Genomic DNA, 17,741 nt, shown 5'->3' with positions numbered 1-17,741 from the left:
ATCATGCTTTTGTTCTTCCGTTTCAGGTAAGAGAGTAGCCGGGTTGATGGAGGGGCAGGTTTGCAGAGTCACTTCAGGGCTCTCCAACAGCTTCGCTTGGTACCGAGCCACTCGAGCCTGGGTGAGCCAGAGACCCCCCTTCGCGTCGAGCAGAGCCTGGACCATATGTGGGGTATACACCTGCATGACTCCTCCCAGCATTAACTTTTCAGCTTCCTCAAGTACTAGGGCAGTTGCCGGAACTGCTCGTAAACACGCTGGCCATCCCTTGGCAACTGGATCAAGCTGTTTGGAGAAATAAGCAATGGGACGTTTCCACGCCCCCAACAATTGAGTAAGCATTCCCAGAGCCATCCCTTTTCGTTCATGCACATACAATTGGAAAGGTTTAGAAAGGTCCGGTAACCCCAGGGCAGGGGCTTCCATTAGTTTCCTTTTTAGTATCTTAAATGCCTTGTTGGCTTCTGGAGTCCAATAAAAGGGGTCATGGTCTGCCCCTTTCACACAGTCATATAGTGGTTTTGCCCATAGTCCAAATTCAGGGATCCATATTCTGCAAAAACCTGCCATGCCAAGAAACACCCTGAGCTGCTTACGGTTGCTTGGGGTGGGAACCTGGCATATAGCCTCCTTTCGCTCGCTTGAAAGCTGGCGCTCCCCCTGCCTTATGTGAAATCCCAGGTATCGTACTTCGGGGAGAGCAACTTGAGCTTTATTTCGAGCCACCCGATATCCTCGAAGTCCAATAAAGTTCAGGAGGCTTACTGTGGCATTAAGGCAGGAGTTTAAATCTATGGCAGCAATTAATAAATCATCCACATATTGTAACAAGAGAACTTCATGCTCATTATTCCACTCCTCCAAGTCTTTAGCTAAGGACTGGCCGAAAAGGGTAGGAGAGTTCTTAAATCCCTGGGCTAATATTGTCCCACAAAGTTGTTTCTTAACCCTTTTTCTGTCCTCCCATTCAAAAGAGAATATCTCCTGAGAGGGGGGGGTCAACTGGAATCGTAAAGAAAGCGACTTTCAAATCAAGAACTGAGAAATGAGTATACTGCCCCGCTACGGAGGCCAGCAAGGTATACGGGTTTGGGACGAGAGGATGAATAGTTTTAACCCGTTCGTTAACCGCCCTTAGGTCCTGCACCAGTCGATATGTGCCATCAGGCTTCAGTACCGGCAAGATAGGAGTGTTCCAGGCTGACTGACACTCTCGCAGTATGCCGTACTTCAGGGAACGGTCTGCAGTCTCCTGCAGTCCCTCTCTGGCTTCCCTTTTGATTGGGTACTGCTTGATTCGTACTGGACCTTTTCCTGGCAGTAGTTGGATATTAATGGCGGTTTGATGTGTAGCCTTTCCAGGGACCACCTTTGCCCACACCAGAGGGTATACCTGGTCTTCCCACTGGTTCCACTCCTGGGGAGCGTTCATGGCCGAGGGTTCAACCGTGAGGGTCATTATCCATGCATTTTCAGGGGGCAATGTGAGGGTTATTTTATCCTGGGTAAAATGCAGTGATGCACCTAATTGACAAAGCAGGTCTCGTCCTAGCAGGGGTGTTGGGCAATCTGGAAGGTAGACCAATTTGTGAGAGAGAGCCCGGTCTCCCAGAGCCCATTCTGCAGGAACATACACAGGGCACTGAGTCTTTTTTTCCCGTGGCACTCACCACAGTGAGAGAGTCCGCTACGGGAAGTTGAAGAGGTTGATTTACAGCGGTCCGGGCTGCCCCGGAGTCTATCAAAAAAATCAATTTGTGAATTCACCACCCGCATTTTTCTTCTGGAGCGGCGGCAGGAGGCAGATCGTCTCCCTTCAAGGATCATTCTCCCAGTGTCCCTCTCGCCGGCATAAGGCACACTGGTTCCGTCCCAGGCGTCCTTCTTGTAGGCCAGGGCACCCGCGCCCACGACCCCTTACACCTCTGCCTCTCCCACCTTCTTGTGGCCTTTCTCTGACTCCGGCCTGTACTGCTGCTACTAGCATTCGAACTTGTCTCTTGTCCTGCGCTGAGAACTTCGACCTGTCGGCTTTGCAGCCCGAGCGCCTTGGCCTGGTGCGATCCCAGCTCCCTCTCTCTTTTCTCTTCTCTCTCTCTAAGCACAGATTTCTGAACTCGAACTGTATTAGTTAAGCTTGAGCTAAGTTTCCCCAAATACTTAGTAAACTTACTCGGGCTAGTTGAAAATTCTCCAGCCTGTGCTTTAAAAGCTGGCAGGTCCACCGGGTTAAAAGGTACATGGGTGTATACTTGCATGGTCTGAGCTGCACGCCCATCTGCCCCAGACCGGGCTATTACAGTTTCAGTAAGTAAAGGATAAAATCCCACTGAGGGAGGAATCTCTGGGACTGGGGGCATCTGACCTTTATATGGTGGAGGTGTTAAAGCCGAAGGGGACGCCGACTCTGGCAGTACAGTAATGGGGGGAATGCTGAGACTCAACACTGACAACTACTGATCCTGTCGGAGTCAAATTACACTTCTGCAAAATATCTGTCTTGTTCCATAAAGCCATAAACAATTGTGCATACAAATGTTCATAGATTCATAGATTCATAGATTCATAGATGCTAGGGTCGGAAGGGACCTCAATAGATCATCGAGTCCGACCCCCTTTTACCCGTTTTACCCGTTTTACCCGTTTTACCCGTCCGCTGACAAATCAGGGGATACTGTGACTGTTTGTGTTTATTTTTCCTTTGCATGTCTATCACTACTAGTGTCGATATATATTTCATCTACTTAGCAATAAATAACTTTTATAGTCAAACTGGTGGTAACTGGGTATATTTTGCCTTCTTTACTTCTCTTTTCCCCACTTGCTCTGTAGCAACGCCCCTCTTACCTAAGCTAAAGATCCCTGTGAAGCCCAGAAATACTGTGGGGTCTGCTCATCAAGAGACTAAAAGATTGGGATGGGCTGAGTTCGAAACACATAAGGGGATCAGCTAGTACAGGCTGATTGACCCAGTTTGGCTCAGACGTGCCCTAACCCTGAACTGAATGCTGGCCCATGAGGGCGTCATCTGGACACCCGGCCAGATTCAGAGGTATTCTGTTTAATTGTGTGCTTGTGTCTGACTGTGGTTATTGTTGCTTTGATGAACTGATTTCTGGCATATGAGGGTGTCAGCCTGTCCATGCTGATCACCCCGGCCAGGTCAGGCGTGTCACGTTAATCTGCGTGTGTTTGTGTATATGACTGATTTGGGGACTGGAGGAACCCAGCCCCACTGGACTGAGTCCTGCAAGATAGCTCCACGGGGGGTGAGGCCTTGCAGAAGGGAGAGATGCAGCTCCGTATAGAAACACAAGTCACACAAGCAGCACATTGATTGAATTACCAAGACCCTAGCCCGAATAAATGAGCACACCCCAAAGTAGCGGGCAAATCTGGTAACACCAGAGAGGTCGTAGACTCTACATCCTTGGAGGTCTAGAAAAAGCCTTGGCTAGAATGATCTAGTTGGGGCTGGTCCTGCTTTGAGCAGGGGTTGGACTAGATGGGACCTCCTGAGCTCCCTGCCACCCTGTGACTCTGTAACACAGAGGTCACCGGCTAGGCGGTCTTGCTCTCCCGCTCAGGGTCAGACTGCTCACCAGACTTGCAGTCAAGTCCAACTGTAAAAACTATAAAGGCATTTCCCTTCCTCAGTAGTGTAGTGCGTTGCCTGTTTCCCAAGATCTCGGAACAGATGCCCACCACCTGCTTCCCTGGGCAGGGCTTTGGCGGTAGTCATATCTCCTAACAGTTGTCTCTGGCTCCTTATTGAGTGTTTTAGGTTTAGTTCTTTCTAGATGGCACTTATGCCTCCAGCCAGTCCCAAGCACAGCCCAGGGTGGAAAAGGAGACTCCTCCCAGCCCTGCCAGACTCCTCCAGCTTCTCCCCCTTTCATTCTTGTGCTCCTCCCGAGCACACCACTGCAGCTCCTGGGCTCTGCCCCTCCCCTCCCAGCTCCAGGGATCCGCACTTATCATCTCGCAGCACTACTTTTACTTGTACGTTCACCCTGAGTCTTGCTTCCCACTCCCTTCTTTCTGCATGTCACACTCATTCTCCACCCAGGGCAGACTTCCTCTCTGAAACCATCTGCGTCGTGGCATTGAGGAGGCCATTCCATTCAAAGACATGGGCGCTGGGGATTGGAGCTGGTCAGGTTAGCATCACAGAGTCACAGCATTAGAAGGCCTCTGAACATCATCAAATCTAAGATGCTTAGCAGTCTCTGCAGCCTTCAACGTGGCTGTGCTAATTAGAAACAGGACCGGAAGGGACCTCTTGTCCCATGAAGTTTATCCCCCTGAATTTGTAGGCAATCATCTATCCAAACAGCTGGTCAAGCAATCTAGCCCTGGGAGCCATGGAGAGAGGAGCACTGGAGCAACAGGGCTGCAGCAAGGGTCTTGATTAACACTCAAGCTAGGGGAAGAAAGTCTTGTTGTTTGTGGAAAGGACTAAGGGGAGATAAGGAGCTCTCAGCTGGCCCAGGGAGAGAGGGGCCAGAGGGCTCAGAAAGACAGCAGAGGCCTGGAGGGCCTGGGAATCAGGTAGGGCCGGGGTGTCCATGGGTCTCAGTGGCCTCGGAGTGGAGCCAGGGCTCAGGAAGGGCCAAGGGTCAAGAAAGGCCACCGCTAGAGACTGGCAGGGCTGGAGAGCCCATGGGTCTCAAGTGTCCTAGGAACAGGGCTGGGAGATGGACCAAAGGCCAGGAGGGCCACCCCCAAGCACTGAGCTGGGTCCAGAGTGCCTGTAGTCCAGTAGGGGCAGAATTGGTCGTGTGGACACAGTGAAAGGGCCTGAGCCAGATGGGGCCAAGATTGCTGGCCTGAGCTGGGGGAGGGAGCTGGGCATTGATGGGACACGGGTGAAAGCGCAGAAGGGGCGAGTGTAAGCAGAGCTAAGGAGCACAGAGATCTGTAGCCCAGGAGGAGTGAGTGTAAACAGGACAAGGCAGTCAAAGGTCTTAGTGGCCTAGGAGCAGAGCCAGGGCCCAGAGAGAAGGGCCAAAGACCTGGGGTCACAGCCACAGGCCCCAGGGGCCATGTAGCCCATAGCCCAAGGGGCATGGGGGCTGGGGCTGGGAGCCTGCAGGCCCAGAGGAAGGCCTGTCATCCAGACCAGGGGGCTGTAGCCCAAGAAGGGAGTTAGGAAAAGCAGAGAGAGAGGAATGAGTAACATCTGCACGGCATGGGCCTGGGTACTGGGCAGGACATGGCACAGATAATTAACTCCTAGGGTGAGGAGCAGTGACACCGGTGCTCATGAATCCCTGGGGCAGTGTCCCTATTCTGAAAGTATAATTTCCTCAAGACCTGGCCAGCAAAGAGATGAGGACATTGTCCAAAGACAGCCAGGTGGACAAGGGCTGAGGGGCTCCAGGGGCATCATGGCCACCACTGGAGCAGGTAAGATCCCTAAAGTAGATTTAGGGCCCAAGAGTTTCTTTTGACAGCCCTCATTCTCCTGTAAAACGCACCCTCCCATGGAGCGAATACAAAAGGAAACTTGAGTTGAATTCTTCAGTTCTGAGGAGGGGCCAGCAGGAGACTGCATGCTTAGGGGCAACCAGCACGGGTTCATCACTGGCAGGTCCTGTCACACCAACCTGGTGGCCTTCTGCGATCAGATCACCAGATCATTAGACGCAGGGGGAGCAGTGGACATCGTCTTCCTGGACTTCCGGAAGGCCTTCGACACAGTCTCTCACCCCGTTCTCATTAAGAAACTGGGGGGCTGTGGTGTCGACACCCACACAGTCAATTGAGTCGCCAACTGGCTGGAGGGCCGCACCCGGAGAGTGGTAGTGGATGGGTCCTTCTCAACCTGGAGGGATGTGGGCAGTGGGGAGCCGCAGGGCTCGGTCCTCGGGCCCGCACTGCTCAACATCTTCATCAGTGATTTGGACGAGGGGGTAAAAAGCACCTGTTCAAATCTACTGGTGACACTAAGATGTGGGGGGACATGGGCACACTGGAAGGATGCAACAGGCTACAATCAGACCTAGACAGGTTACAAGGGTGGGTGGACGAGAATAGGATGGGTTTCAACACAGACAAGTGCAAGGTGCTGCACCTGGGGAGGAACAACCGGCACCATACCTACAGGCTGGGGAACTCCCCTCTTGTCAGCACGGAGGCGGAAAGGGATCTGGGGGTCATCATTGACTCCAAGATGAACATGGGCCGGCAGTGTGGGGACGCGGTCAGGAAGGCCAGCCGCACCTTGTCGTGCATCCAGAAATGCATCTCGAGCAGGTCCAGGGAGGTGATCCTCCCCCTCTATGCGGCACTGGTCAGGCCGCAGCTGGAGTACTGCGTCCAGTTCTGGGCGCCACACTTCAAGAGGGATGTGGACAACATGGAGAGGGTCCAGAGGAGGCCACTCACATGGTCAGGGGGCAGCAGGGAAGGCCTTAAGAGGAGAGGCTATGGGACCTGAACCTGTTCAGCCTCCACAAGAGAAGGCTGAGGGGGATCTAGTGGCTTATCTCCCCTTAGTCCTCTCCACAAACAAGAAACTATAAACTAGTCAGGGGGGACCAGCAGGCACTGGGGGAGTGCCTGTTCCCCCGAGCACCGCCACGAGTGACCAGGAATCACAAGCTGGCAGAGGGGAGATTTAGGCTAGATATCAGGAGGCGACTTCACGGTCAGGGCGGCTAGGGTCTGGAACCAACTTCCCAGAGAAGTGGTGCTGGCCCCTACCCTGGGGGTTGTTAAGCAAGGCTAGACAATCACCTTGCTGGGGTCATTTGACCCCAGTACTCTTTCCTGCCATGGCAGGGTCGGACTTGATGATCGGCTCAGGTCCCTTCTGACCCGACCAACTATGAAACTATGAAAACTGCCAGCATAGAAAGAATAACACAGTACATATCTAGAATTATTTTTATGACTCAATCAGATGTAATCAACCTAGAATTTCTACCACTTAAATTCTTTAATCAGTGGCCAGCTGGCCAGGGAGATCAAGATTTTACCCAAATGCGGAGATTTACTTCTAATCTGAGGAAATGCTGCCAAAGGAACCCAGCTGTGAGCACGAGGCCCTTTTTATCACCCTCTTCAAACAAAGGCTTAACAACAGTTGTTCTCCACTTGTTGAGACACAAGGCACCCCCCAGACAGACTTGAGACCTCCCCCTTGGAAACTCCCAGCTTAGTTTTCACTTTTGTTTTTGACTGTAGAAAAATACTGGAGCAATTCTGTTGCAAAGTACTCAGAAAGGCCAAGACGCGGAGGACATTTTTTGCACTGTGGGTTCCTCTCTGAAATCTCTGGTTTTATTGCGTGAATGATGTCTGCACACTTAAAAGTGCGAGCATGGCATGGGACCCTTGTTGAGAATCACTGGCCCACAGCGCTGCTAGAAACTTTAAAGAACCTGGGAAGCTAAAACACACTGACCTGAACCCTAAACCCAGATCTGAGGTCCTGCGACTGACTCATCTTCTCAAGAAGTTCCTCTGCCCCATGACTCAGTTCCTTTTACACAGCATCCCTTTAGCCTCACAGGCGCTGACATGGCCTAATTTAAGTGAACACAGCTAAAGGTCTACTACAGCAACTAGAATGCAAGATAAAAGGTTTTTGGGGTAAATCGGATATTTTTGATTAGACCAACTCAAATAGTTGGACACATTCTTCTTAACAAGCTTTCGGGTTCAAAGAGCAGTTGCTGTGTGCTCTTCTACACCCTGCACCCCTGTAGTTAAAAGGATTCAAACTTAACACAAAGGTCTACAAAGTTATACACTCATTTAGTCATTTAAATACCTGGGGTCTAAGTCCAGTTTCACTTCAGTACGCTTCTGTGGCATCCATGTAGCTGCAGAAAGTAATTTTTGGCATTTACAGCGAATTCGGATTCTATTTCCATCGTGTGCAGAAGGCTCCTCTCTGGCTGCACAGACCCCAGGGAAGAATACTATTGGGTGGATGTACACCTCACACTGAACCACCAAGTCACAGAGAAATTACAAGTAATGAGGTTCTGATCCTGGGGGAGTTGTCCCCTCCTACCTTTTAGCCCACTAGCCTGTTGGGCAGGGCACTTCAGAGAGGCGCACGTGTACCAGGGTTGTCCTATTCCAGGAGAGGTAGAAAGAGAATCTAAAAATTGCTTAAGTGCCACTTGGGCATGTCAAGCTGAAATAGGAGCTGGCCCCTGTGTTAGTGCCACGAAACCTCTTAGCACCAGAGTGGAATCAGGGTCTCTGAGTTAATCCCAGCCAATTTAAGTGTGCTGCCAGAGCCATCTCATTTTTGCATCATACTTGGATGGAGTTTGGCAATGCACTGGAGACCTTCTTAGCCCAACCCCTGGCAAATCCTCATTGGTTTTTGTTTGCTTTGTGTGGTCGGCAGGGTCCCAAGAAAAATTCAACTGTTGCAGGTAACCTTAGGTGTATTTGCAAACGTTGATTTAGAATAATAATAGTGTAGGCTGCGTTTTGTAGTTTCATAGTTGGTAGGATCAGAAGAGACCTGAGCAGATCATCAAGTCCAACCCCCAACCCAGCAAGGTGTCTATCTAGCCTCCTTTTGAGGACCCCCAGGGTAGGAGCCTGCACCACTTCTCTTGGAAGTTGGTTCCAGCTCCTAGCCGCCCTGACTGTGAAGTCGCGCCTCCTGGTGTCTAGTCTGAATCTACCCTCTCTTCCCCGTCCAATTTTTCACTTGGTGTCCTCCTGTGCTGGCACCGAACGCCGACGGCTGACGGTGCCGACATCAGGCACAGACTAGCCCCGTCAGGGCGTAACGTTGGGCCATCTCTGGGCCCCTGCGTGGGATCTGGAGGACTGAGTTCCCGCGGCTGCTGACTAATTGCGGCCCCCAGCCACGAGCGGCCTCTGCCGCGAACGAAGCGGACATCAAATAGTCTGAATCCTGGACAGGTTAGACAAGTGGGCAGAAAACAACAGAATGCAGTTCAACAAGGAGAAATGCAAAGTGCTCCATCTAGGGAGGAAAAATGTCCAGCACACCTACAGCCTAGGAAATGACCTGCTGGGTGGCACGGAAGTGGAAAGGGATCTTGGAGTTCTAGTGGACTCCAAGATGCACATGAGTCGGCAGTGTGACGAAACCATCAGAAAAGCCAATGGCACTTTATCGTGCATCAGCAGATGCATGACAAATAGGTCCAAGGAGGTGATACTTCCCCATCTATCGGGCGCTTGTCAGACCGCAGCTGGATTCCTGCGTGCACTTCTGGGCGCCGCACTTCACGAAGGATGCGGATAACCTGGAGAGGGTCCAGAGAAGGGCCACTCGTATGGTTAAGGGCCTGCAGGCCAAGCCCTACGAGGAGAGATTAGAGAAACTGGACCTTTTCAGCCTCCGCAAGAGAAGGTTGAGAGGCGACCTGGTGGCTGCCTATAAGTTCATCGGGGGGCACAGAAGGGAATTGGTGAGTATTTATTCACCAAGGCCCCGCCGGGGGTTCCAAGAAATAATGGCCACAAGCTAGAAGAGAGCAGATTTAGATTGGATATTAGGAGGAACTTCTTCACAGTTCGAGTGGCCAAGGTCTGGAACGGGCTCCCAAGGGAGGTGGTGCTCTCCCCTACCCTGGGGGTATTCAAGAGAAGGTTGGATGTGTATCTAGCTGGGGTAACGTAGGCCCAGCACTCTTTCCTGCTTATGCAGGGGGTCGGACTCCAGGTCATGAGGCGCTACAGGGAGTTGGGCGCGGGGCTTAGGGGTCTGGGAGCTCAGGTGGTTTTCATCGATCCTCCCAGTCTCGGGCTATGGGCTGAGGAGGGAGAGGAGGATCCACGCGGTGAACCAAAGACTGCGGCGCTGGTGTCATCGGGAAGGCTTTGGCTTCCATGACCACAGCCCGCTCTTTGGGGAGAGAGGCAGCGAGCTGCTGGGAAGAGATGGCCTTCACCTCTCCCCCCTGGGGAGGAGGCTCTTCTCAGCCAGGCTGGCTGACCTGCTCCACCGGGCTTTAAACTAAGCCCGCTGGGGGATGGGGGGACTACTGCCACGGCTGGCCCGCTGAGCAACCCTTGCAAAGCCAGCGGACCAAGGCACTTAAGGGGGCACTTAAGGGAGCCCACCCCTGGCCCAGCCCTGGCACAATCTGTGGGCAAGGCAAGAGCCCCCAAGGGCACACTTGCCTGCCTGTACACTAATGCCAGGAGTCTGGGCAACAAGCAGGACGAGCTCGTCCTCCTGCTCAGTGCAAAGAAATATGATGTCATTGGGATAACGGAGACCTGGTGGGACTCCACCCATGACTGGACCACGGGTACAGAGGGCTATACCCTGTACAGGAGGGATCGTGTTGACAAAAGGGGCGGGGGTGTAGCTCTCTATGTGAAGGAAAGCTACATGTCCCTGCAAGCTGATGTTGGCGACCGGCATGGACAGCTAGAGACCCTCTGGGTAAAAATTCATGGGGAATTCGGCACAGGGGACACAACGGTGGGAGTCTACTACAGACCTCCCACTCAACGTCCTGAGCTTGACCAGGAGTTCGCCCGGGAACTGACTGAGGCCGCTTGCTCCAGGACCTTGGTTGTCATGGGGGACTTCAATTACCCGGACATCTCGTGGGAAGATCACTCAGCTAAATCTGAGCAGGCGCAAAGCTTTCTCTCGTGCGTGGATGACCTCTACCTGACTCAAGAAGTCTATGGGCCAACGAGAGGCAAAGCGCTGCTTGACCTGTTACTGGCTACGGGGAACAACCTAATCGGCGACCTAGTGATGGATGGGAAGCTGGGTGACAGCGACCACGAGCTGATCACCTTTACCATCCGCCGTATAGCTGGCAAGTCAGTCAGCAACACAGAAGTCCTTGACTTCAGAAAAGCCGACTTTGACAAGCTCAAGAGGTTTGTCGGTCAGGCCCTCAGGGACCATGACCCCAGGGAGAGGGGAGTTCAGGAAGAGTGGTTGCTTCTCAAGGAAGCGATCCTCAGTGCACAAGCTAAATCTATCCCAACACGGAGGAAAGGCAGCAAGAAGGCACAGCAGCCCCCCGGCTCTCCAGAGACCTAGCGGACCTACTGTGGGTAAAAAGGAAAGCCTACAAAGGATGGAGGATGGGATTCACCATCAAGGAGGATTACTCCGCGCTGGTCCGGTCCTGCAGGGACCAAACCAGGAAAGCCAAGGCTGCAACTGAACTCCAACTAGCTTCAGGCATCAAGGACAACAAAAAGTCCTTTTTCAGATATGTGGGGAGCCGGAGGAAAAGCAAGGGCAACATTGGACCCCTGCTGATCCAGATGGGGCAACTGACAACTGACGCCCAGAAAAAAGCCAACCTATTAAATAGGTACTTTGCGTCGGTCTTTCTTCAGTCCCATGGGACGCCCATGCCTGCTATGGGACAGGGAGATCCGGGTGATGGGGATCCCCTACCCTCCATCAATGCTGACCTCGTGAAGGAACACCTTGAGAAGCTGGATACCTTCAAGTCAGCCGGCCCTGACAACCTGCACCCCAGGGTACTCAAGGAGCTGGCGAGCGTCATAGCCCAGCCCCTGGCACAGGTCTTCGAGAGCTCCTGGCGCTCTGGTGTAGTGCCCGAAGACTGGAAGAAGGCCAATGTGGTGCCGATCTTCAAGAAAGGGAGGAGAGAGGAGCCGGCTAACTACAGGCCCATCAGCCTGACTTCTATCCTGGGGAAGATCTTAGAAAAGTTTATTAAGGAGGCCATCCTTGAGGGACTGGCCCAGGCTAACATCCTAAGGGACAGCCAGCACGGGTTTGTTGTGGGTAGGTCTTGTTTGACCAATCTCATTTCCTTCTATGACCAGGTGACCTCTCACCTGGACAAGGGAGAAGAGATTGATGTCATATATCTTGACTTCAGAAAAGCTTTTGAGCTGGTATCCCATGATCACCTCTTAGCCAAACTGCCCAGTTGTGGCCTTGGCTCCACCACGATCTGCTGGCTGGGAAATTGGCTTTGTGGTCGGACCCAGAGGGTTGTGATTGATGGCAGTCACTCATCGTGGTGCCCCGTGACCAGTGGGGTCCCTCAAGGCTCTGTCCTGGGACCCATACTGTTCAACATCTTCATTAACGATGTGGACATTGGAGTCAGGAGTGGACTGGCCAAGTTCGCTGATGACACCAAACTTTGGGGCAAAGCATCCATGCCAGAAGATAGGCGGGTGATCCAGGCTGACCTGGACAAGCTCAGCAAATGGGCAGATGAGAACCTGATGGTGTTTAACACTGAAAAATGCAAGGTTCTCCACTTTGGGAGGAAAAACCTGCAGCATCCTTATAGGCTCGGCAGTGCTACGTTGGTTAGCACTACAGAAGAAAGCGACTTGGGGGTCATGATTGACCACAAGATGAACATGAGCCTGCAATGCGATGCTGCGGCTAGTAAAACGACCAAAACGCTGGCTTGTATCCATAGATGCTTCTCGAGCAAATCCTGGGACGTATTCTCCCCTCGGCGGTAAAAAGCACCTGTTCAAATCTGCTGGTGACACTAAGATGTGGGGGGACATGGGCACACTGGAAGGATGCAACAGGCCCGCACTGTTCAACATCTTCATCAGTGATTTGGAAGGCGAGCCGCACCTTGTCGTAAATCCAGAAATGCATCTCAAGCAGGTCCAGGGAGGTGATCCTCCCCCTCTGTGCGGCACTGGTCAGGCCGCAGCTGGAGTACTGCGTCCAGTTCTGGGCGCCAGACTTCAGGATGGACGTGGACAGCATGGAGAGGGTCCAGAGGAGGCCACTCGCATTATCAGGGGACAGCAGGGCAGGCCCTACAGGGAGAGGCGACGGGACCTGAACCTGTTCAGCCTCCACAAGAGAAGGCTGAGGGGGATCTAGTGGCCTGTTACAAACTAGTCAGGGGGGACCAGCAGGCACTGGGGGAGTGCCTGTTCCCCCGTGCGCTGCCAGGAGTGACCAGGAATCACAAGCTGGCAGAGGGGAGATTTAGGCTAGATATCAGGAGGCGCGACTTCACGGTCAGGGCGGCTAGGGTCTGGAACCAACTTCCCAGAGAAGTGGTGCTGGCCCCTACCCTGGGGGTCGTTAAGGCAAGGCTAGACAATCACCTTGCTGGGGTCGTTTGACCCCAGTACTCTTTCCTGCCATGGCAGGGTCGGACTTGATGATTGGCTCAGGTCCCTTCTGACCCGACCAACTATGAAACTATGAAAACTGCCAGCATAGAAAGAATAACACAGTACATATCTAGAATTATTTTTATGACTCAATCAGATGTAATCAACCCAGAATTTCTACCACTTAAATTCTTTAATCAGTGGCCAGCTGGCCAGGGAGATCAAGATTTTACCCAAATGCGGAGATTTACTTCTAATCTGAGGAAATGCTGCCAAAGGAACCCAGCTGTGAGCACGAGGCCCTTTTTATCACCCTCTTCAAACAAAGGCTTAACAACAGTTGTTCTCCACTTGTTGAGACACAAGGCACCCCCCAGACAGACTTGAGACTTCCCCCTTGGAAACTCCCAGCTTAGTTTTCACTTTTGTTTTTGACTGTAGAAAAATACTGGAGCAATTCTTCTGTTGCAAAGTACTCAGAAAGGCCAAGACGCGGAGGACATTTTTTACACTGTGGGTTCCTCTCTGAAATCTCTGGTTTTATTGCGTGAATGATGTCTGCACACTTAAAAGTGCGAGCATGGCATGGGACCCTTGTTGAGAATCACTGGCCCACAGCGCTGCTAGAAACCTTAAAGAACCTGGGAAGCTAAAACACACTGACCTGAACCCTAAACCCAGATCTGAGGTCCTGCGACTGACTCATCTTCTCAAGAAGTTCCTCTGCCCCATGACTCAGTTCCTTTTAAACAGCATCCCTTTAGCCTCACAGGCGCTGACATGGCCTAATTTAAGTGAACACAGCTAAAGGTCTACTACAGCAACTAGAATGCAAGATAAAAGGTTTTTGGGGTAAATCGGATATTTTTGATTAGACCAACTCAAATAGTTGGACACATTCTTCTTAACAAGCGTTCGGGTTCAAATAGCAGTTGCTGTGTGCTCTTCTACACCCTGCACCCCTGTAGTTAAAAGGATTCAAACTTAACACAAAGGTCTACAAAGTTATACACTCATTTAGTCATTTAAATACCTGGGCTCTAAGTCCAGTTTCACTTCAGTACGCTTCTGTGGCATCCATGTAGCTGCAGAAAGTAATTTTTGGCATTTACAGTGAATTGGGATTCTATTTCCACCGTGTGCAGAAGGCTCCTCTCTGGCTGCACAGACCCCAGGGAAGAATACTGTTGGGTGGATGTACACATCACACTGAACCACCAAGTCACAGAGAAATTACAAGTAATGAGGTTCTGATCCTGGGGGAGTTGTCCCCTCCCACCTTTTAGCCCACTAGCCTATTGGGCAGGGCACTTCAGAGAGGCGCACGTGTACCAGGGTTGTCCTATTCCAGTAGAGGTAGAAAGAGAATCTAAAAATTGCTTAAGTGCCACTTGGGCATGTCAAGCTGAAATAGGAGCTGGCCCCTGTGTTAGTGCCACGAAACCTCTTAGCACCAGAGTGGAATCAGGGTCTCTGAGTTAATCCCAGCCAATTTAAGTGTGCTGCCAGAGCCATCTCATTTTTGCATCATACTTGGATGGAGTTTGGCAATGCACTGGAGACCTTCCTAGCCCAACCCCTGGCAAATCCTCATTGGTTTTTGTTTGCTTTGTGTGGTCGGCAGGGTCCCAAGAAAAATTCAACTGTTGCAGGTAACCTTAGGTGTATTTGCAAACGTTGATTTAGAATAATAATAGCGTAGGCTGAGTTTTGTAGTTTCATAGTTGGTAGGATCAGAAGAGACCTGAGCAGATCATCAAGTCCGACCCCCTACCCAGCAAGGTGTCTATCTAGCCTCCTTTTGAGGACCCCCAGGGTAGGAGCCTGCACCACTTCTCTTGGAAGTTGGTTCCAGCTCCTAGCCGCCCTGACCGTGAAGTCGCGCCTCCCGATGTCTAGTCTGAATCTACCCTCTCTTCCCCGTCCAATTTTTCACTTGGTGTCCTCCTGTGCTGGGTGCTGGCACCGAACTCCGACGGCTGACGGTGCCGACATCAGGCACAGACTACCCCATCGGGGCGTAACGTTGGGCCGTCTCCGGGCCCCTGCGTGGGATCTGGAGGACGAGTTCCTGTGGCCGCTGACTAATGGCGGCCCCCAGCCACGAGCAGCCTCTGCCGCGAACGAAGCGGACATCAAATAGTCTGAATCTCCCCTCTGCCGGCTTGTGACCGCTATTCCTGGTCACTCCTGGCGGTGCTCGGGGAAACAGTGACTCCCTCAATGCCTGCTGATCCCCCCCGACTAGTTTGTAACAGGCCACAAGATCCCCCTCAGCCTTCTCTTGTGGAGGCTGAACAGGTTCAGGTCCCGTCGCCTCTCCTTGTAGGGCCTGCCCTGCTGCCCCTGAACATGCGATTGGTCTCCTCTGGACCCTCTCCATGCTGTCCACATCCCTCCTGCAGCGCGGCGCCCAGAGCTGGACGCAATACTCCCGCTGCGGCCTGACCAGTGCCGCATAGAGGGGGAGGATCACCTCCTTGGACCTGCTCGAGATGCATCTGTGGATGCACGACAAGGTGCGGTTGGCCTTCCTGACCGCGTCCCCACACTGCCGGCCCATGTTCATCTTGGCATCAGTGACTCCAAGTTCCTTTTCGGCCTCTGCCCTGACGAGAAGGGAGTTCCCCAGCCTGTAGGTATAGTGCTGGTTCTCCCTCCCCACGTGCAGCACCTTGCACTTGTTAGTGTTGAATCCCATCCTATTCTTGTCCGCCCACCCCTGTAACCTGTCTAGGTCCAATTGTAGCCTATTCCTCCCTTCTAGCGTGCCCACATCCCCCCACATCTTAGTGTCATCAGCAAATTTGCACATGGTGCTTTTTACCCCCTTGTCCAAGTCACTGATGAAGATGTTGAACAGTGTGGGCCCGAGGACCGAGTCCTGGGGGACTCCACTGCCCACATCCCTCCAGGGTGAAAATGACCCGTCCACCACCGCTCTCTGGGTGTGACCCTCCAGCCAGTTGGTAACACATCTGAATGTGTAGGTATGAACACCACAATCTCCTAATTTTTTAACGAGAATGGGGTGAGAGACTGTGTCGAAGGCCTCCCGAAAGTCCAGGAAGACCATGTTCACCGCGACACCCGTTTCCAAGGATTTGGTGACCTGGTCGTAGAAGACCACCAGGTGGGTCTGACAGGACCTGCATCAAATGAACCCGTGTTGGTTGCCCCTAAGCATAATCTCCCCCACCGGCTCCTCGTGGACATGTGCCAGGATTATTCTCTCAAAAAGCTTATCCAGGACCAAGGTAAGACTAACCGGCCTAAATTTTCCTGGGTCCGCCTTCCTCCCTTTTTTGAAAATTGGCACCACATTGGCCCTTTTCCAGTCATCAGGCACCACACCAGAGCACCACGAGTGCTCGTACAGCCGTGCCAGGGGTCCCACAATGACCTCTGCTAATTCCTTCAGCACTTGGGGGTGGAGATTGTCAGGACCTGCTGATTTGAACGTGTCCAGTCCATCCAGAAGTTCCCTGGCTAGGTCCTCACTGACCCTAGGCCTGGGTGCACCTCTTCTGGGACCATTGAGGATCCCGGTGGCAGGGATGACCTGGTCCCTGCTCAGAAAAATAGAGGTAAAGAAATTGTTAAATAGGTTAGCTTTGTCATCTGGTGTGACGACCAGATTTCCTAACATGTCCTGCAGAGGCCCCATATTACCCAGAACCTTCTTTTTGCCCCCTATGTATTTAAAAAAGGACTTCTTGTTGTCCTTGATCCAGGTTGCTAGTCCCAGTTCCATCTCTGCCTTGGCCTTCCTAATATCCCCCTACAATCTGGAGCAAGAGGTATAGTCCTCCCTTGTGATGGCCCTTCCCTTCCATTGGGTGTATGCCTCCTTGTTAGCTTTGAGATGTTTCTGGATGCTTTTGGTGAGCTATGGGGGCTTTTGAGTACTTTTGCCCCCTTTGATCCATGTCGGGATTGCCACCCTTTCGGCTTGGAGGATCATCTTCTTAAGGAGCGACCACTCTTCTTGGACACCTGACTCCCCTCCCCTCCGGGACCTCAGTGCCTCCCTGACTAAGCTCCTTAACTCAATGAAATCTGCCCTCTGAAGTCCAGGGTTGCTGTCCTGCTTGTCACCCTGTGCTGGATGGTGAGCTATTAATGCCTACACAGCAAGCAACACACAGAATGAAAGTGAAAGTAATACTGTCGTGTGAATATAAAGAATGCCAGTCTGGGCTGGACACAGACCAGAGGAAGGGCCCACAGAGCGTGGACTAGAGGTACTGTCTTTAAATGCTGTTGCTTTGCTGTGGGTGGAGAAGTGTTTGGACCAAATTCTCTGTCCCTTTAGAATCTTCTTTATTCTCTGTTTTTTGGTCGCTGCCTTTTGGACTTAGTGAGTAGATGCCATCAGGGTGAGTCTGGTCTAGTCATTTCAACTAGCAATAAGCCTTCCCATGGAGCTTACAGTAGAGAAAAGAAGCATTCCTATTCTTTGAGGAAAAGCAGGTTCAGAAATGCTCACTGGAGAGCAGTAGTACAGTGGAGTGTTGTAATTGTGACGATAATGCCAACAGGAATATGCCAGAATCAGGTTTATTTGCCAGTATTTTTACTGCTGGATACATTGCAGAGCTGGGAAAGATGTTAGACAAGCATTTGCACAGAAAATGCCATTTCTCAGGTCTGGGACAGGTGTTCTTAGGAAGTGTCCTGTC

This window comes from Crocodylus siamensis, chromosome 1 (genome assembly GCF_052110815.1).
Source record: "Crocodylus siamensis isolate JL-2025a chromosome 1, ASM5211081v1, whole genome shotgun sequence".
NCBI lineage: Eukaryota > Metazoa > Chordata > Crocodylia > Crocodylidae > Crocodylus > Crocodylus siamensis.
Note: the sequence above shows the minus strand (reverse complement) of the source record.